The sequence below is a fragment of the Toxorhynchites rutilus genome, chromosome 2 (assembly GCF_029784135.1).
Source record: "Toxorhynchites rutilus septentrionalis strain SRP chromosome 2, ASM2978413v1, whole genome shotgun sequence".
In the NCBI taxonomy this organism is placed as follows: Eukaryota; Metazoa; Arthropoda; class Insecta; order Diptera; family Culicidae; genus Toxorhynchites; species Toxorhynchites rutilus.
This window is the reverse complement of record NC_073745.1, coordinates 91,905,590-91,928,042: the sequence shown is the minus strand read 5'-3', so window position 1 is coordinate 91,928,042 and position 22,453 is coordinate 91,905,590. Positions and strand designations below refer to the sequence as shown.

The window sequence follows — 22,453 nt, the reverse complement described above, 5'->3', positions numbered from 1 at the left end:
CTTTTCGGCAGTCTGGGGGAGCACAAAATTTATAGTGCTTTCATGGCCATCCCTCGACATGCGTAAACCGCTCACCATTCAAGACTATGATGGATTTTCAAGCATATTTATAGATTTTCGTGATTTCAATAGCTTGCATTCAAAGCCGTTTTTGAGCTATGGAAAAAAGTTGTTGGGTCAATAAGCAACAAACTTTATCTTTCGAAAATGGTTGTCGTACCATTTCGTTCAGCCGACAAAGTGGTGTTAACACTCACAAACGTCCAAATGTAACGCTCTCGTTGCTCTCGTTTTCGAAATTACTTACAACCCAGTACAGATGCAGGAATGATGTGGTGCAAAAATACAGAAGCACTATCCTTCCATGAAAATCGATGCAGCGCCTCTGTCGAACAGAATTGCATCACTGTATATGGTATCTATCTTCCGTTTCCTCCTTTGTATCGAGAAAAACAGCTGAGTCTGACATCAGCATTGAGAAAGGCAGCTGTCTGCTAGCAGCAATGAGACCGTGACTTGAAAAATGATGAACATGGTTTGAATTATAGAGACTTTAAAATTGCTCAGTTCATTCGCCTCTTACCTTAAAAAAGGCAAATTTGGAAAATTAAACCAAACTCTTGGCCCTGATAAAGGCCATTTGGAAAACCTCTCTGCGGTCTGGTTGCTAGCTGGATAACTGATGAATCGTGAATGCTGTGAAATCGCGAACAGCTTGTTTACACCTAATAAATTGAAAACGGGCGGAAAAAAAATGAAATATTTTATCAATTCACATTGTCCGTATATTTGCTGTTTACACTTCATGAAAACTACGTCAAAAAAAAGGTAACAATTTCATATGTTTTTCGTTTTTGTCACACAAATAAAATAGTTTAAAATAAGTAACAGCAGATCAGCCCATTAGAAGAGCCCACCGGGCCACATGAGGCCCGCGGGCCGTGCTTCGAGTAGGGGAAGACGGGGTAAGACCGTCCCCTAAGAAAACCAATTTTCATTTAAACGTCCTTCAGGATTTCCCCTATTTGTTGTACTATATATCATTGAGTATCTAATAATCTACTACTAAAAAAATATAACTGTTGACTGTATAACTTGTTTTGCGTTTTTTCATTAATTTTTAAAATGATAAAAAATTGCTTTTTATTTCGCTGGCGGGGTTCCTTCTTACCCCGCTTACACCCGCCATGACGTCTTACCCCGTCATGGTCATAACGCCATGACCATGACGGGGTAAGACGGAGTGATGCTATATTCAAACAGTCTAGTGTCTAGTCTAGTAAAAATAACAGGAACGGTGTTGTCTAAGGTACTAAATGTTTCGGGTTGTTCATGAACTACACACAAACTTCTGAAAAGGCCATCAATATTCCACGTACAGAGTTTTGCAAATATTCGTGAAAAATTTACCAAATTATCGGAATCTATAAAGACGATTATTCGACGACTTCCATATGTACTTTCGGGGCATTTGTGTGTAAAGAGAAGAGCAAAAAGATGGTATTTTATTTGATACGAAAATCATTCAATATCACGACGTATGGCGCTTTTACCCCGTCGAAAGTGAGCTTCCCCCCAGAGTACCTTTTGCATTATTTTGCTCTTTTCACCCATTTTTTTTTATTACATTTTACATACCTTTTAACGCAGAAAGAACCGGAAAAATCTACTGAACGATTGGGACACTGACAATTAACTGAATACACAGTTTTTACTGGAAAAATCCTTATTTTGGTTGCCTTGAAAATTAGATCGCTTGCAATGGACGAAAACTTTGTTTTGTTTACAATTTTGATAGTTCGTGCGTTCAAGTCTTGCCAAGCATTTCGAAACGACAAAAATAGGCTAATCATGCTTCTTGCGTAACACATTTGCCAAAAACCTGAGGATTTCTTATAAAACTACACCCAAAATTGATTTTTAGTTCATATTTTGTCATCCCGATTTATGACATTAAGGTGAAGGTGGAAGCTAGCCATAAATGGCTGCCACAATGGCGCTCATTTCTTTCATCTCCCTCCCTCACCTCTCGCCCGAACATCAATAATTTTGCGAAACAGTGTGAAGAAAATGATCGTTTTCGCACACTTCCCATCAAGTAATATCAACCAAACTCTAATCGATTGCTCACAAGATATTAAATTTTCATCTGCTTTCGCACCGTATAGTGAAGAACGTCGGAAAACTCGAGCAAGTGCTCTGAAAGTTAAATTTTCGTTTTTCAATCTTCTGCAATGGTTTTGTTTGTATTGGTGGAAGCATCGTTATTTTTTCGACACTGATGCCAAACAACATCATCGAAACAGCTATAAAAACCACTCAATAAAATGTTATTCCGAAGTCATAGCGTCCCAGGTCATGAAAATCAATAGAATAAAATTGTGTTGATATCAATACAATTATTATTTTTACGTTTAATGGGTCTATAATGTAAGTTTTAGCAACTTTAACATTGGGTAAGAAAATTGTATTGCAGAGCTCGGAACACTGCCACGGCTGCTTATGCTTTCAACAACAGTAAACGGAAAAGTATTAAATTCAATCTAAATGCCTCGGCCAACGAAGAGAAGGGTTAAGGCTTTCCAACGTGAATATGTGAAAACAATACGATCAACGAAGGAAAATATTAAGGAATTATCAACATCAAGTTACTATGCGGAAGAACTTGTTAATCCCAAAAGTGCCCCAATTCGCATGTGTTATAAATTTGCTCATGTTACGCTCGCGTATAATCAGAATCATATGCAAATGCACCTTCTATATATATTTATATTTGCAATTGTTCATCGGAACATATCGTTCATACATTTTACTTTAGTATTGAATTGTTATTTGTTTTTTTTTCAAATGTATTCAAAGACTCGTGTCAATGAAGCGCCACACAGTCTGATAAGTGGATTGATCTATTTACGTGTGCTTTGCTCTTCTCTCACAAACACTGTTACCCCATTTTTACACGTGGTTTTATCTATACTACTACAAGGGCTTGCTTCCACCTTCACCTTAAATGAGACATAACATAACAGAAAATGTCATGACTCACAAATACTGGTAAGCATTTGTATAATATACATAGTACAGCAATATAAGATTAATACGAGCGAGCGGAACAAAAGACAAATAAGCTTTCCGCATACTGCATACCACATACACGGCCCAGACCGAGATAGATATTGTTCTCCTTCATGCGCTCCTTTTTTACTCTTAGAAAACACTTCCCCACTTTATTTTATAATCAGGTGCAATATTATCACGTATTTGCTGAACAACTGCTGAAGCATCATTACCCATGTGGATAGCGTGGTCGTGTAAAATAGATGTGCATTTTAGCCGGCCTTGGTTCGATCCTCATTGACGTCGTATGGACTTTTTTTTGGCACAATCCCAAATGAAATGAGAAAACAAAACAGAAAGAGATGTCTGCATGCATACATACAAACCATTTTTAAGCTTTTAAAACAGCTCATTATTTGCGCACTTTACTCTCCAGCACACTAAATGGCATCATTTCTGCCAAATATGAAATGTTTTCTGCCAACGCTAGTTTGGGTGTAGAAGAGGTCCGTCTTACCCCGCCGGGCGATCTTACCCCGTCTTCCGATATAGCTGCTCTAGAGTGTCTTATGAACTAAGAAGAACTCAAGAATATAGGCTCGGTTGGGCCGTTCATCATTTGATGACAGTTTGATTTTGCAGAAAATTGATGACTGTGTCACAGTTAATATACTCAGTGATCATCGCCTCGCATTAGGCTTGGGCTCCGACTAAACAGTTCAGCGTCGGTGGAAATAAGCAATGTTTTCGATGCGATATCGAGGGGTTTTCTCTCATTTGACGGAAATTTTGAATGGGCATTTCTATTCCATTTGGACAAACTTTCTCTACATTTTAATTTTAAATACTTTAGAGCTTGTTTTCCCCTGGAGCCCAGAAACAACAGTGGCTGCGGCCCACGATCAATCGATTAGTGACCGCGCTGCTGTCGGCAGCAAAAACCGCACCGCACAGTGTGCGAAACTGACGCGACGGATAGAAAACTCCCGGACCCGGACTGCATCTGGCCCGCCACACATAATGAGGCTTCGGCTCGGCCACAACAGAGAACGCGTTTTGCATCATGGATGTAACAGCATGCCAAAGCTATTAATATATTGCCGCAACCGGGTGGCCGGGCTCCCGCGTGTGGTTCCTTGCTGTGTTGAGAATGCTGCGCGGTTTTGTGTAGCACGTGTGCGAAATATGGGTGATGATTAATTGCAGCATGGCACAGCTTCTCACCCCCGGGTGAACCCGCCCCCATTCGTCCGCTTTTGGGGCTTCGGGAATCGATTCGAAAATCGACGCCGCACGGGGAGTGATATCGATGTATGGAAAAAATGGGTCTTTCTTGTGTATAGAAATGATGGGAAGCTTTCTTGGGAAGGTTCTTCTTTTGGAATCGTACGCGACCTTGGTTCGTGAGAGTGGTGATGAGCACCATATGCCAGTAACTGTCGCTGCTCTCAGAAGGTACTGGTTGCAGCAAGCAACCAGCCTTTTCCCTTATTCTAGTAGCAACGAGTATTCTATGCTGAAATTTTCCTGCCATAAACCAGTGTTGGGGCCTTCGGTAGCTGGGGTGGTTGATGTTCGCCTCCACGCTTCAACCGTGGTCAACAATGAGAAAGAGGGACAGAGAGAGAGAGGGTGGGTGTGTTCAATGGGTAAGGCAGCAGATGCACTATATGTTCGAGACACCTGTGACCACTAAAAATTGTTAATGGAATTGGAGATTTTGTTTTCCTTCAGAACCCGGCGCCAGGGAAAGGGTTCCCCAGGCGGAAGCCCAAAGATTCAGTGTCTGCACGTGTGCTCGCTACCGAGCTTGTGTCCAATGTGGAATGAGAGGAAAACGATAGTTGGAAATTGAGTTGCCTGCCGGAGCAGTCTGGTGCTGCTATTTTCTAGGGTTTCTATGGTTTTATGTAAACTGGGGGCCGTGCGCTTGGAGTCGACTGCATTGGGGGTTGTATTTCGGGAGGGGTTAAGGACTAAGCTGTGGTGCACATTGCTCATGGCGACGTCGTTTGAACACATTCTGAGATTCAAACGATGAAATGTAGTTATTGAGCTTGAAGCATCATAGAATCAGGTATTCAAGAAATGGACAGCAAATGTAGTAAAGTAAAAAAAAAGACTACGTTCACGTCACATCGTTTCCTCGAGTAGAACGAGAGCAGTCATCCACCAGGTGGGATGCGACGACTGTTCCCAACCGCAAAGACGCATGCTAAACTTCTTCCTCGAAAACACAATCACAAAAACCTGTTTGCACAACCGAGTGGAAAGATTTCGGTGAAATGCATTATACAAAACCGTATGCAGAGGCAAACCGGAACGACGGTACGTACGCTGTTTAGGCGAAGACGATAAAGCAAACACAAGCCACCACCGAAAAACTGCATTCACACACATGTTTTCCTTTCCATGAAATAATATCGCATTCGTGGGAGCGGGACCGAGAATAAAATGTTTCCTCTAGCTTGGCAAGGGCCCCCATGTGCGATCCGGATGGCACAGACCAGCCAACGACGGCAGCGTCAAACTTCGTCAGCGGAGCGACGTCATTTGTTTGGAAATGCGGGAGTAAATCAAGGAATGATATACTGCATCCGAGCTGGCCGGGTCCCCCTCCCCGCTCCGTGTTGCACCATCGCAGAACATCGGTCCTTACGTTCGGGGTTTGTACCATTTCATCGTCAGCAGCATCATCAGCAAGCCCCCATCAGCAAAAGGTTCCACACGAGGGAACGTGAGAAAGGAACCAAAGATAGCAGAAGCAAGAGCCCACACCTTCGACCGTCGTCGTCCTTCCCGGCCGCCTCGAGTACCCTCAACTTCATTAGCTCACTTGCGTCGCAGGTTGGAGCTTATGGTTGCAGCCGGAACACACAGACCTGGTCGGTTGTTTCCTCCGATGCATACAAACGCTGTGTAAACCCACAGAAAACTTTCAACCCAAAACATGCACGCAGTTGAGGCCCCCCCGCACTACGGACGGGATGCTTTCTTTCCGCAAAAAGGAGAAAAGCAAGAGACGTTTGGGGGAGGGATGTTTACATTTGCATTTCCGTTCCATGCCGCATGTGAGGATGCACATGGTCAGGCCCCGATCGGAGATCGGTCCCGAATCTACCACTCAAGAGCACAGTCCACCTCTGGTCTAATCAGTCTCCCGGAGAGAAAAAAAAGATAAAAAGCACTAGAACAGATCGCCAAAAGTTCGCACCGAACCGAACTCGTCGTACATGGAGCCGGGGTATGCGCTTTGGCGCACAGCATAATACCAAGCCAAGCAACATCAGTGCCAACAACTGAACGACCTTCTTCCGGCACTCACGTCCCGCTATAATTGCGAAAACAGCACAGCCGTAGCGAGTAACTAACGATGACATTTTCCCATTTTTCTCCTCTCAAAGGCGGAGAACGGAGCAACAACGAAAAAAAACAAGGTTTCAGATCCTTTCAACCACCGGGGCGCAAGGTGAATATTGCCGTTTTTATTCCAAAATCCCGTTGTTTCTGAGCAAGCTTTCAAATGCCACCTGCAGTTTTTCCGAAAAGCATCCCCTTCTTCTCCCGCCCTAGGCTACCCCTCGCTATAAGCTCCCGTGTGTGGGAAGTCTTTTGCATCGATAGACTGCCGGGAAATTGGTTTCTCAAAAACAGAGATCCCAGACGCAAAACGACGCCGGCTGCGAGCGTCGGGTGGTTGGAAGTTCTAGGAGACTGTGGAGAGCATTCTAATCTCTACGGCCGGAGGGTTCATCATTTGTGAGGGAGAGAAAAAAAAACGCTTACGAAACAGTGAATCATTTTCCGGTTTCGTACGATTTGTTCGGATTGAAGGAGGATGCGAAGTAAAATCGATTTTCGGGAGATTTCCCAAAAACAAAAAAGATTATTTTCCGTCGGACAGTTGTCCGTTGATGCAAGCAGCAAACAGTTTCGTTCTTTTTTTGACGGAACATACATCAAGTATGACGTCGATGACAGGGTATCAAATCATCAATACGAGAGGAGCTTTGAAGAGAAGGTACCATGAGAACTATCAGAACAAGTACAGCGTAATTTACTATTGCTTAGACACTGTTCGAAAGTTTTCTCAAAATAAGAACCGAACATGTACATTTTGTTTGTTGGCCCAAAAAATTATCTGGGGAAAATTTCAGCTCAATCGGACATGATTTATGGGTGCCACAACGCACTAAATGTTTTGATTTTTTGACCCTAGAAAATCTCGAAAAAAGGGTGGGAGGGGAGTGTACATGAAATCGGGGTTTACAAAAAAAATTATTTTGATGCCAAATGTTTTCAAATTGCAAGAAACGTCGAGATGTACTGTCATATCGAAAAGTTTTTTTGTCAAAAATTGATTCTCTTGGTCGTTTTTTCGGAATGCAAGGTAAAACGTATAGTTTAGAGAGCCAATGAATATTGCCATTTCGATTTTTAATACGGGACTTCCTACGAAATGTTGATTTGTACAATAAAATACCCTATGCAAAAAAATAACTCGGACTTCGGCAGATATTAAAATTTCTAGAAACCCGGGAGAATCACCCAAGGGAGAAAATGAAATCAGGAACTTCAAAAAAAAAATTTGTTTGATGCCAAATGTCTTTAAATTGCATGAATCGTCGAGATTTACTGTTATCTACCTACGACCAAGTGCCAAAAAGTCAATTTTCGAACCACTCGTTAATCATGCTCCAACAGTCCTCAAGAGCAGCTTCGTTCATTTGTTCCTCTTCCGGCAGCGCAGCTTCAGAACATAGTCGATCTGAGATTCTGTTTGCTTGGGTGACCTCCAGGTATATTGGTGGAGGATTTTGTGTTGGAAGAAGGTACTGCATACGGCCATATTCTTAGAGGTGGCGAAATCGATGAGTCTTAGGCCGTTTTCATTTGTTAACTGGTGTGCACTGTACATACCAATTACAGGGTTGAACTCCTCCTCTTTACCGATCTGGCCATTGAAAAATGTTTTGGGCAGCGTTCGTATTCGCGTTCCAGCTGCGCGTAGAATTCGTCTTTGTCATCATCGGGACTTGCAAGGTGAGGGCTGTGCACGTTAATGATGCTGATGTTGAAGAATCGGCCCTTAATTCTCAATCTACACATTCTTGGGTTGATTGGTCACCAACTAATCATTCGCTTCTGCATATTGCTCATCACGAAGAAAGCTGTACCTAGCTCGTTAGTGTTGCCGCAGCTCTGGTAGATGGTATGACCATCGCGAAATGTTCGTACTGTAGATCCTCTCCAACACACTTCCTGCAGGGCTACGATGTCAAACTATCGGTTTTTCAATAGTTCGGAAAGCATACGAATACTTCCGATGAAATTGAGAGATCGGCAATTCCACGTCCCGAATTTCCAATCGTTAGTCCGTTTTCGTCGCCTCTTCTTGTGTATCGTTCGTTGCTTGGTGTTTTAGTGGTGCGGCTTGCAAGGCCTGCGACCAACCCCACTGTCTCGCAGGAGGGCCATCGTGATACTGCTGCTTTACGTCCCGAGTACCACCAGGACTGGGCAAAGACGCTTATAGCGGCGTCAAATCGCTTAGAGGAGCTGTTTCCGGTTTTTTTGTGGCTTTTCTTGGGGATTGGCAATGCCCAATGCTCATCCCATCACACCCTAGACAGTTCCCCTTTACCAGTGCAAGCCAGAAAAACGATCTATGACGATAGAATTTGTGATCCGAACGGGAATCGAACCCGAAGCCCAAATTTTGGCAAGCGCAACGCTTACCACTAGGCCATGGGGACCACTCTGATAATCGTTTGGTGCCAGATCCGAACTACACTCGACAAAAAAAAATAGAGGAACAGAGTGCGATGTCGGAAATTTTAAATGATTTTTGACATGCTGTGAAAAATCAACGCATATCGATGGGATGCGCATCATTTTGAAGCTACAACTTTCAGGTATTAGAATATTTTACGTTATTTTTTTATCTTGGTGAGTGTAGGTGTAGTAGGAAACAATATCGGGAAGAAATGAAAAATCGATTTTTCTTTGTTTTTTCAAGAATATTCTGGACTAACACAATTTTTTGCTAACCAAATCAACAGCAAATCCAATCAACCTTATCTACTAGCTTTCATTTGGTTTCAAGAAAAATTACCTTTTCGTCTTTGGTGATGAGTAATTCAATAAACAACCATCGCATCGCAAATCGAAAGGCAGTTTTGAAGAATCCAATAGATTCTGCACAAGGATTGATCGTTCAAGCATGTCTTCAGTCACTTGATTGCGATAAAATTGAGCTTTTTTGGGACTAATCGTGCAGCGACCTTTCTCATGCTCGAAACATCGACCAAGTATGACGAACGGTCTTTTCTCGGACGTCTTTGAATGTCTTATGCCATTCATACATCAGTGTTCTCACGTGACATTTTCAACGTTTCGGCACAAGAAATTTTGTTTGCAACACAAAATTTCATGCAATATATTTGACCAATAGAATTATTCATATCAAAAATCGCCGAGCAAAACACAAGTTGTTTGTTCTTAATGACGCTGTAAACACACTAAAATGACAGTTCGCGCTCAAAATGACATCAAGACTACTGACAGAAGATTAGAAATATGAATTCTCGGTATACACTGTGTCCAATTTCTATAGGACCAGGTGATAATCTTGCTGCTTTGTGCCATTGTAAACAAACAATGCTTCAACTTATATACTAGTTTATTGGTATTGGTGGCTATCATACACTGATTTTCATATATGTGTGTACAAGCGCTGAGCGTAAACGAATGTTTTTATATTTCTCAAGTGTCAAGTTATAGAAACCAGTTACATTTTTCCGTTGTTCTAGTTGTTTTGATCAATGAATCTGGAAAATGCCGAAAGGAAAAGTGCTCACGGAGAGAAAAGAAAGACAAATCGATGCAATTCACCATGAAGACGTTGGTATCAGAGAAATGTTTCGTCGAATTGGACGATCCCATCAAGTAGTGCTCAAATATTTGACGAATCCTCAAGGATACGGTGAGAAGGGGAGAGCTCCACGTAAATTGAAGCACGTAAATTCTGTGCAACCGGAAAGCTCAACATAGCTTTCACATCATTCAACGACTACATACATGTTCTGGAATCGCCTCTTCTACTTCTACCGCGTGGATATCGTCACCAAAAATTCAGATTCCAACAAAACAATGCTACTATTCATATCAACAAGGAAACTAAGCAATGAATTAAGGACCAAAAACTTAATTTTTTGGACTTGTCGGCTCGCTCTCTAGATTTGAATCCTGCTGAAAATCTTAGGGGGATCCTTGTACACAGAATCTACACTGAGGGAAAACGGTACACCACGATTGAAGAGCTCAGGGTCGCAATTTCGGAAACATGGAAAAATATCGAGAAATTCGCTCAGCAACATTTGGTAAATAGTATTCCAACACGAGTTTTACAGGTTATTGGCCGCAATGGCAAGGTTGCCAATTATTGACATGTAAATCAGCCGATCTTTTTGAACTTTTCATTTGTAAGACTAGCCATTTCAACTATATTGTTGTGTTCAGGCGCGGAAGATTCAAAAAACTAAGATTCCGGTGTTTCATAACTATAGAACCAGATGGTAAAACTCTCACTCCTTTGCAAAATTAACGTCAATTTAACGTGAATTACGATAAGTTTCTAATTCATAAGTTATCTTGAGTTCTCAATCAGTTCAAATATCCCATTCGGGATGGTTTTGACCAAGTTGCGCCATGTTCTAGTGTGTATCTCGTTCTACGCAGAGAATACTGTTTGTTTAGCCTTTTCATATCAATCATAATGCTTGTGAGCTGCATCTACTATCTGTACGATCACTCCTCATAAGTTCTTGATAGGGTTTTGATCTGGTAAACAAGCTGACCAGTCCAGAATCTGAAGCTTCTATTCATTAAATCGTGCCATGACCTTCCGGATTTTATGAATAGATGCCAAATTACCCAATTATCACATTGTTTTTGATGCAAAAACAGCAGTAAATTATTCTGAAGTACTTCGTTGCACTTCTGATTGTTCATTCATGTTGATGGTAACCTATCTAAACCAGACCTTTTTGAGAAAATTCTCTCCAAACCACAAAAATTCCATTTTCAAAGCTGCAAATCCAAAAACTAATGTGAAAGTTAATCCCATCGGTTTTATTATTCCAAAAGAACTGCTCTGATAAAACTAAATTTAACTTGAATAGAATTTCTTCATTCTGGAAGGATTTACGGGAAGTGTCATTCAATTTTTCAACTCATAACTCTGCAGGCAGCAATTTCATGGTTTGGGGAGAATTTTCTCAAAAAGGTCTGGTTTAGATAGGTTACCATCAACATGAATGAACAGTGAGAAGTGCAATAAAGTACTTCAGAATCATTTACTTCTGTTTTAGCATAAAAAGAACAATGTGATAATACGGGTAATTTGGCATCAACTCATAAATCACGGAAGGTTATAGCATGGTTTAATGAATAGGGGCTTCAGATTCTGGACTGGTCAGCTTGTTTGCCAAGTCAAAACCCTGTCAGAAACTTATGAGGAGTCATGGGACGAATAGTAGATGCAGCTTACAGGCAGTATGAGTGATTTGAAGAGCTTAAACGAACAGTATTCTCTGCGTAGAACGAGATACACACTACAACATGGCGCAACTTGGTCAAAACCACCCCGAATGGGTTATTTGAACTGATTGAGAACTAAGATGACGTACGAATTAGAAACTTATTGTAATTCATGTGAAATTGACGTTAATTTTGTATAGGAGTGAGAGTTTTTCCAACTGGTTCTATAGTTAAGAAACACTGGAATTTTACTTTTTTTTAATGTTTCGCGCCTGAACACAACAATAAAGTTGGAATGGCCAGTCTTATAAATGGAGATAGTTATTATGTCCTACACTATTAAGGTATACCTCAATCTAGCCTACATTTTACATATCTTTGAAAACTCGAAAAAATTAGTGGTTCTATAGTTTTGAAACGCAGTGTATAAACATTTACTATGTAAAAAAAGCTGCAAGCAAGATGATTGCTCGTTTACAATCGAGTATCACACATATCATCTTCGGATTTCCCGTTCTACCGATTCCTGTTCTAGGCAGGGGATTTTCTGTGGAAAAAAAACTCAACCAAATACAAATTGGATATGACGTCAGTAATACTGACGGCGTTGTGATGGCGAAGTTTTTCTGCGAACGTTAGTGTCGTCAAAGAAAAGAACTATACTAAAACAGCCCTGCAGAAATATTCGCCATACCATTGGAATAATAGCCAAAGACTCAATTCCATCTGCAACCTACATAGGAAACTGCTTCGAAAAGAAATTATTTTTCTTACTTTTGAAGCACGTTGCAACTTTTAAATTTGCATGGTAGGATACCCTTATTTACTACCAGGGTAATATAGGACGATATGGATGTATTCTAGCTTCCCCCAATGTCTTGTTAATCGACCATTGACCTAAACGACAAATTAGCGTTTTCCAACAGTTTACATTTTATCGCTGTGCAAGCTACAATTAGCAAACCATAGCAAAACGATCGTCGCAACCTGCCTCAAAACAGCATCCGGATGGCAGCGCATCTTCCCCAATAACCCGTTCGTACCCTAGCACAACACAGTGTTACACAGCTGTCTGGGAACAGCTATCGACGCGAATTGAGATGTGATAGAGGATACGTAAGAAAGATGTTCCTAACCATTTATTCCCCATTCCGATGGAGAGAGTGTGCGAAGCGATACCGATAAACTCTCAGCTGCGGTTCCATCCATATACTGAGTGGCATCAGCATATGCGGAACTAAACTTACCAACTTCCAGGCAGGATGCAGGAAGAATGTCACAACAACAATGCCGGAAGCGGAACCCGTCGTAAACAAGGTGTAACGAGGGGAGAAAGCAACCCGCAGAAAAAAGAATGTGTGTTTGGCAGATGGAAGTGGTGCACATCACACAACGAAACACGCAATGAACGGACCGGCAATCCGAAGGTTAAATTGAGACAGGACAACAACAGAGAACGAGAGATGAGAAGCGGTACGAAAACGGATGATGTCTGCCTAACGAATAGAATGAAAAGCAAATGTTGCAAACTAATACGAACATAGGGGAAGTGGGGGCATAGTGGCCATCCTAAGGAATTTCCAGCGTCCACATACCCCTCCAATTTCCGTTTCTCGGAGAATATTATAGTTCAAATCATTGTTATTCAAGATAGCATTCGACTTTTACTATAAAAATTCAAAGTGGTCACTCGCACATATCAAGCTTAATGGAATAGATTTATGCGTTTTTCTCGTCAGAATTTGTTCAAATCATTTTTGATATAGTAGGTACATGTTTGAAATAAGCTTGGCCTATTCACCTAGAGTCTAAAATCAGAACCTGGGAGGAAAAACATAACCTTCCGCATAATGCATATTTGCATATTTTTTCCAGAGTCAAAGCCACCAAAAGAACCAGAAGAGCAGAATGTGATTAGGTATATCAGCTTTAGTAAACAGAACATTGTAAGTCGTTATTCATCTATGACCACTTTGCCTCCAAACATCAAAGAAATTTCTATGCTAATTAATCGCTGAGATTTAATGAAATACCTGTTCACCTCTCCTACAATATTTGAACAGTCGTCCAAACTGATGATTTGTCCAATATACCAGATTGGTTAAACTAAATTTCACGAGAAATTCCTTAGATACCATGCGCACAAAACTACGGTAGAATTGCAATCGAAAGAGCAATTTCTGTTTTCATTTATCTTTTGACAAGCGACAGCTCTACTGGAGTACAGGGTGACTCGGAAGTCAGTAAATTCTCCAAGCATAAGGTGAATATCACGGTATCTATAGTAAATAGTTATACTACCAAACAAGCAGGTGATCACTTTGCCCCCAGTGACCAATTTGCCCCCACTACCCCTATATACGGCGGGGAATGTGAATTTTCGCCATTCATCTTCTCACTTTCACACTGGGAAAATGATGGTGTATTTGGTCGAAATCGAGTAGATTTCCAATTTTGCAACTAGTTTATTTTTCTTCAAATGATGCAAAAGACAATGACGATAATGTGACAGACTGTTTTTGTTTAGTTTGTGATTAAGCACTTCTGAGCAAAATAAATGATTTGCACAAAAACAAATTGCAATCAAGATTCACACACAGGGCCCAGCCTGATTATCTGGTTTCTTTAAATTTAAATAAAAATCCATGCTAGAAATTAGAATATTGTATATTGTAAGTAAAGTCATCGACAAAAGAAAGTACCCCATCATCAGTGCAAAAAGCGCTTCGAAAATATTAAAATCGAGAGTTGCCAACTATTATATTCAAAAATCAGGAAAAATTTGAATCAGTAATAAATCAGGATAACTCGTATCCGGAGAATTTGTGCCGATTTCTTTTTGGAAAAATAAAGCCACTTACATATATTCAATTTCATTATACAATCTTATTATTTCGTTCTACAATCTTTCGCCATATTTCACGCAGCTTAAAAAATTGTATCCTCTCAGAAGATGTTTGCTTTCTCGTATTTTTATGCTAGCCGAAAAGTTGATGTTATTGCCATTGAGAGAATTTTAAAGGGATCTTTCGATTGTTTACATATTTTTCCCAAAAAACTTCAGCATCACTACAATGGTTTGCTGAGAAATCTATATTCAGAATTTCTATGCATTCATCGTCCACACTTTGATCTCGATTATATACAGTGTTCAGTTTTATTTCACTGTATATAATCGAGTAAAAAAATTGTTTTTATTTGTTTCATATACATAGATTTTTGGTATTCTGCATATAAAAGAAGGATTTAGTTTTTTATTCATCACCTTAAAGTCAGAAAACACCTTACTCATATAAAAAAAATACATACAGCCAGAATCTTTCAGTTTGTGAGTATATGATAGCGGATCATAATCGATGAAAAAAAAAATGCTTCTACGCATATGTTCGAACTTCAACAATGACAGAGTTATAGAATTTTTTTCTGCTTCGAGCTCCGTTGGCTCAAAACCCGCTCTACTCCGAGAATTACGTTACGTAGGAGAATTCTGTTACTCACATTTGAAAGATGAGAAAATAGTACAGGATATAGCTGTGAAACTGTATAAATTAGTAGATTTAAATAACATTATGGAAGTGAAAAACTTAAAAGTTAGTGGTTTTTAAAGTATTATTACAAATATTACATCATAAATGTATAATAAACATGACTGTTTCTTTCAATCAAATTAATCTTTAATTTCTAATCTTTAATCGCACTACAATTTGTTCTTTGACACCCATCTTCTATATTTCTTAATTTCGCTGTAATATCATTCTAAAAAAAATCCTGGCGACCCTTCAACTAAAATATTCAAAAATCATGATTTTTACTCCACTGTAATTATAATAGCCAATTAACTTTCACCTTAACGTTGAAGTATTATATTTTTCTTCAAATAACAAAAAAAAATTCAAACTGTATATAATTGAGTTCAAAACTGTATATAATCGAAACATAAATAATGTATATAATGAATATAATCAAGTCCGACTTGTCTAGCGACTTTAAATAGTCGCTACATTGTTCAAATAAAGACATATAAATGTACGTTTTGAAAATTTATGATAATCATAATTCGTAGTTCGCAACACTGCATCTGCATTTCGAGTAACTGATTTACGCGCTTCAGAATGGTTGTGATATTTGTGCTCTGCCGTTGCATTAGTTGCTCGTTATTGACGGCATGGGTAAGTTAGCACAGCAACTCTCATAACAAATATCTGGAAAAATGGGAATGTTTCCAATTTTCGTCAATTTCAACCAACAAAGGACTGAGGAATCGTAATGTATAGTATATCGAACAAATCTTAGAGAGTTTTCGATTCGATTAATATGCAAATGACGAATTTCATGCTAGCTCGACTGGCCATTGGCAGCAATATCACAGATAATAGATAACAGATAACGTTGTGGGTGTAAAGACATTGAAGATTTAAGCCACTTTGCATACTTGAAATATTCAAAAAAAACTCAACTACTTTTTGAGAAGGGCCATAGTTTTTTTCATATTGTTTTTCCGAAAAAAATTTAACTCAAGCACTAAAATACCTACAAAACTTTTGGTCAAAGAATAAAATTTATACATTGTATGAATTTAAAAATAAAACAGAAAAATATATTTTTTTAAATCACGTTGGAAAAAAATAAAAATTGAAATTCATTTTTCTCAAATAATTTTGTTTTTAAATTCACAAAACAATTATGTGAATAGCTCTTACAATGTCCAACAAATCATTCATTCGTCGGGAGAAGGTCACTTTTACAGGCAAAAAGTTTTTCTAACAACTTTTTCATGTTTTTGACATAGGACTACGTCTAACCTTTCAATATAGGGGCATTTTTCAATATTTCGGTGTGAAAAAGTGTTCATTTTTTGAACGCTAATACCTCCTCAATTTATGAATGTATTTTGGTTCCAAATACACACATTGATAGGAAATATCCTCAGCAATTGTTTACATGCTACACATTACGGGTTTTCAGCTCAAATAAAGTTCAAATTGATGAAAAATTGGAAGAAAGATTTCCCTACTTTCCCATTTTGTCTGCGCTCCCGCAGCAAACAGCTATTCATTACAAGCAACCACGGCGACGGGCGAAACGTATGGACAAGGTGAAGGAGGGAGACAAAAAAGAGATTATAAATAAATATAGGCGGTCGATACAACGTTAACTATATGGCTATATAAAGTGAGCGATGGTGGGGCTTGGCCACATTCTATCATCGGACGCCAAGCAGAAAAGACGCTATCTTGAAATTGATTTTCAGCATATGTTTGTATGTAACATGTTTGCCTATGGCGCTGTAGCACATTAATTGAAATTTGACCCCTTTCCTGTTGACCGGTTGATCTGAAATTCGGAACACACCTCTCTGCAGTCATTATAAAACTGCGTATTTCATGATCTTGAAAATCCAAGATTGCGACCGCTACAAAATGGCGGATTACATATTTTCTCGAAGCCCCATCAATATGGGTATCAAATGTACATGAAAAGTTGATCATTCTGGGATCTGTGCTCCATGATATTCGAATAATGGACACCCCTTGGTGTAGTCCTACCGGTTATGTCCCCGACATTACTCACCCATCTTTTTTTCAATATAAACAACTAATTTTGTTCAAAGTCAAGATAGCGATATAGCGTATTCGACTTAGTTTCAGATCTCTTGAACTTGAACTTTTGTCGGTGGCATCAACTTTCTATCTTTCATAGTTTCTGGAATATATGGCATTTTCTTGACATGTTTCTCAAAATAAAAAATTTCACGAAACATGTCAATCGCGATAATTTACACATGAAAATGTTACGAGTTAGTTGAAAAGTTGTTACTGGCAGCAGTGACCTTCTTCCGATCTATGGATGACTCGTTAATAGTGGTATGGGCTATCCATGTATATTTTATTCAGATTTAAAAAAAACATATTTTCGAGAAAAATGGATTTCAATTTTCAAAAAACAAATCAATTGAATTGATTTAAGAAAAAATGTTCAATATGTTTTAATGAAAACGGAAATAATGTCCTACATTTCATTCTTTGACCGACGTTTTGTAGTTCTTATAGCTTTTGAGTGATTATTTTTAAATCATGTGTCTTTTCAACTTTTTCTTTCGAAAATTTTTAATTAAACCAAAATTAAATTGAAACAAAATTATTCCAAAATTAAAATCATGTTTTTCTCAAAAATATATTTTAGAAAAAATCTGAACAATAACTATATGAATAGCCCATATAATTACCAACAAGTTACCCATACATCAGAAGAAGGGCTCTGCTACAAGAAAAAAGTTTTCCTAACAACGACTATCCCATGTTTTCTTTGAAAAATTACTAATAAAGTATAACTCGTGACATTTTAGAGTGTAAATTCTCGCGATTGACACATTTTCTTATATTTAGCACTCCAAGAACAAGTCAAACGCGAGAGTTTACACACAAAAATGTTACGAAACCGATTCAATTTGATATGTCAATCTGAATCGATCCAGTAGTTCAAAAGTTATGAATTTTTAGAGTGGAAAAAACTTTTGACGAAAATCTGAGAACCACTATGTCGGTTTGGCATGGAATGGCAAAATAAGTCTCCATACAAATAAGCCATATGTTCCAGAAACTATAAAAGATAGAAAGTTGACGTCCTCGACAAAATTTCATATTTTAATAAGATCTAACTAATGTTCTTTGACCAAAATTTTGTAGGTACATATTTAGTTTTTGAGTTATAAATTTTTTAAAAATAATTAACCGAAAATATTACTGTTCCAATTTTTCAACAAAAGAGACAAAATGAAATCACATTAGAAATGACAAATACTTTTCGAAAAAACGATGCATATTTGATCTAAATCACTCTAATTAGGCTACAATAACTATTAAATTTCTAAATTAGACATAATGGCATGGTTTAATATTCATAGAATATTCTTTGTGCAATTTCACTGGTTCTGGTTAAACAAGGAGAACAGTTGCGAAGAGTATAGTTTATCTAAGTTCAAGCTGAGGCTCGAACTGAGGTTTTCCTCACTCAAATTGAATCCACAAAGATCGTTAGATCCATGCCAAAACATTTCATTACGCTCTATGGTTTTTATGCGTTCTTTGTACATATAATGCGTTATGCGTTAGTTTCTCTTGGGCTGTCATGGTTTTCTAAATTAAATCTCGAGTTCAAACGAACACCTCTGGATTTTCATTTTCAAATGTCCTTCCATTTAAATCTATTAAACTGTGGGCATTTAATATTTCTCATATCATATTATGCAACCTCTGTTTAAGTTTATTGCATGTTAACCTTTGTATTTACCCACTATGCTCACAATTCACCCCTTTTTTGCACTTTGCTCCGAATGTACCAGTGTGTTTGGGAAAAACAGCTGTAGCAGACATTTGCCGTCACATGCCGCTACCGTTGCTACGTTTCCTTATGGCACACAAGCCGGGTCTCGTAACAGAGATACAGGGAAACAGAGAGAGAGAAATTCTCGAGAAAGCCGGGAAGAAAACCCATGATGACGAAGACGACGACAGCGCAGCATATTACGCTTTCCCCACAAGCTGTTACCGCGCTGCTCTGTCAACATATGATCCCATAAATTTAGACTGATTCGTGACAGGTGTAAATAAATGGTTTCTCAACTCGATCTTTCACTCGCTGTCTTTCTCTCTCTATTGCTCTATCTAGCCAGAAAAAGAAAAGTGGGGAAGGCAGGTTACGGGTACTTTGCACAGACTGGCGTTTGCGAGCCGCCCATTTTTCAGTTTTGCTTCGGATTCACTGCATAAAGAAGCTTCTGAATAAAAGATTGGAAAATCATTGTCCCGAGAACCGGAACAGCGCAAATAGTGGTAAGCTTCCCGACCTGGATGGCTGGGAGTGTTCCGTCCACCTACTACTACTACCCATCGATGCAGGAGCCAGAATAAACATCCTACAACTTTCCTCCTCAATGTTTATTTTGGGTTGCGTGTTTCGGAGCAATCATCGGAGAGCATGGGAATTGATGTGTTCATGGCAAATTATTATCGTGCTTCTAGATAGTGTTCTGTGCCTGTGTCTAGTTCAGAGCTGCACAGAACTCGCGCCAGAAGCGCTGGATGGTATGGATGGCGGCAGTGGCAGTAGCACAGAGCACCGCTACCTATCAGACCGGGCTGGCCATGCTCGAATAACGCCAGAAGCAATTTCAGAGGTTTGATTTATTACGCCTATTGCTCTCGGGATTTCTGGTATTAATGTGTATTTTCATTTAATTCACTGGACGATTTGGGGAAAACGCTGCCGCGTTGCATCTAATTCTCTCCAAGTTCCCGGGGCACACGTGCAGAGCCAACTCTCCACATCGCGTAACTACATGTCTTGTAATTACTTTCCTACCTTTAGGTTTTATTTATATCCAGTCAACGGTGGAAATCGTCTCAATGATCGCCGGCTCGTTGCGTTTCCCCCGGATTGTCGTTGCGATACGTTGATACGCAGCAGCCGGAATACACACTCTAACAAACTGTCAACTTGTCGGTTGTTTTATAACTTTGTGGGGATTAACAACGAACTCAAATGTGTTGATTCAATAAATCCCGCACACGCAAATCTTCACAGTTATATCTTTTCGAAAAGCATCACTCAACTTCGCACATAAATAAGACCTTTCCTCGAAACCATAAACCACTTCCTATCGCACTTATCACTGCAAGGGAACAAACTGCACTGACTGACCACCGCAGCAGCCGGACCGGACACGGATCGTGCGGCCGCCTTTTCAAAACACAATGCAACAAACTGCCCACCGGATGATGATGATAATAATGATGGGTCGATTGGGGTTTTGCCCTTCGTCTACACAAAACACTGAGCCAGACAGACACCACTATCAAAAGTGCCAATCCACTCACTCTCGGAGGGGACCAGCTGCTTCGAACTGAACCGATACGGACGACAAACGCGATTGGAATGCCAGGATTCAATTCAATTACCAAGCATTTTGTTTTGCTCTCAGGCGCGCGTTTGATCGTTCGTCGTTGCCACTCATCGCTCGACACTCAGATCGTCCGACGAGAGAATTCACTCATTCACTCACCAGTAGTCTGTACTCTCTCATCATCACTGCTTCCCTTTCACATATTTGATAAGGAACAGACCGCACTATTGGATAAAAACATAAAGCATAGGAAAGAAAAGTCGCGGATTAACATAAATGCGTGCAATTGCAGGGCTGTTGCTAGAAACTACGGTCAAAATATCACAATTTCATAATATTTTATACATTGATATTTGAATGACAAATAGCTATGTCTGGCAAGTTTTCATGAAAAATTTGTTGTGTGTCGAGATAAATTATTTATACTATAAAACTTTTTACAAAAATTGACACGAAAACATACTATAAAACAAAAAAATCTGTAATTTATTTATTTTAAAAGTAAAATATTGAAAGTTTCACTGAATTACGTTAAGAGTGTATAGAACTACAGTGAGTATTTGTTGTCAGAAAAAGTTCATCCGTTTTTTCTGAATAATTATCAATTTGAAAATAAAATCAAAATAAATAGAGATAAAATTTAGTAAATATCAAGTGTAATAAATAATTATAAATATAAATTACTCACAAACTATAAAAACATTCAAATCGCAAACCAATCTGCCCAAAACTGGTTCCTTCGACTTCAGTTTGTAACCATTATGAAGCCTTTTTCGACAAAGTATGATGATGGAAAAACGAGAAGATATTATTCAGCAATGCCTCACGTCGTAGGATACTGTTTTACAATGTTTCGTTATAACTAGAACCCCCACATGCCAAATTTGGCTCCATTTGCTTGACTAGTTTTCGGGTTATGCAGAAATTTGTGTTTCATTTGTATTGCAGTCCATCACTCCCCCCTCCCCCCTTGAGAGGGGCAAGAGTGTATATTTACCATAGAAACGTTTCTTGTCCCCTAAAACCTTCATATGCTGAATTTTGCTTTATTTGCTTGATTAGTTCTTGAGTTATGTAGAAATTTATGCTTCATTTGTATGGCAGTCCCCCCATAGAGAGGGGAGAGGGGTTTCGAACTATCATAAGAACCCTTCCCGACCCCATAAATCTCTACATACCAATTTTCATGTCGATTGGTTCAGTAGTTTCCGAGTCCATAAGAATCAGACAGACAGACAGAAATCCATATTTATATCTATAGATGTTTAGAATTCATATCAATCTTAGTTTGTATTTAATTACAAATACAATTTGTTTATTTTTTTCCTTTCTGTCCATTAAGAAAATATACGCTTTACAATGTTCTATGGCAGTTACATTTCAGATGCAATTATGTGGACAATCGTAAAATTCAACTGAGCTGAAGAGCTGTTCCAAATGATCTATTCACTTGCATGAGCTGAACGGTTCTGAACCGCTCATCGTCTTGAGCTTATTGACAATCTTTAAAAACTGGTATCGAAAATTAAAACTGGTCACCCTGCGCTAATCCCGGTTCAGAATTTATCTATTTTCCACCTGGGGTTAGCCCGCTTCATTCACACACAGGACAAATGTTTATCATCGCACAAGTGTTTTGTTTTTATATGAATTCTCATGCTGGCTGGCTGACTAGACACACAATGCGCTGATTTAGATCCCTTCACTTGGATTATCTCTCACTTCCTCGGTGACTTGGGAGAGTGAGTGGCTTCCGAGTTGGTTGGAACGCTTTATGGTGTCCGAGTCTCTTTCCATCCGCCCGTTGCATGTTTACCGTTTTTGTTGTACCTATGAGTCGGAGAGGCCGTGAGAGAAGCAGCACGTGATATCTCCTGTCTCCTGTCAGGGGAAGCCGCTAGCACGGGAGGGTGCCCGATTGGGTGGATGTGAACCGCTGCGGCTGTATATAAAGGG

At 39.2% G+C, this 22,453-nt stretch overlaps 1 protein-coding gene across 3 annotated transcripts in view; it reads right to left on the bottom strand.

The window, feature by feature from the left end:
• Positions 1-20,518, bottom strand: part of LOC129765166 (protein CBFA2T2) — a 223,200-nt gene extending 202,682 nt beyond the window's left edge. For all 3 annotated transcript variants that reach the window (XM_055765078.1, XM_055765077.1, XM_055765080.1), the window contains exon 1: positions 19,957-20,518. The gene's annotated coding sequence lies outside the window, so the exon portion shown is untranslated. The remainder of the gene's footprint in view (positions 1-19,956) is intronic.
• Between the last annotated feature and the right edge of the window lie 1,935 nt (positions 20,519-22,453).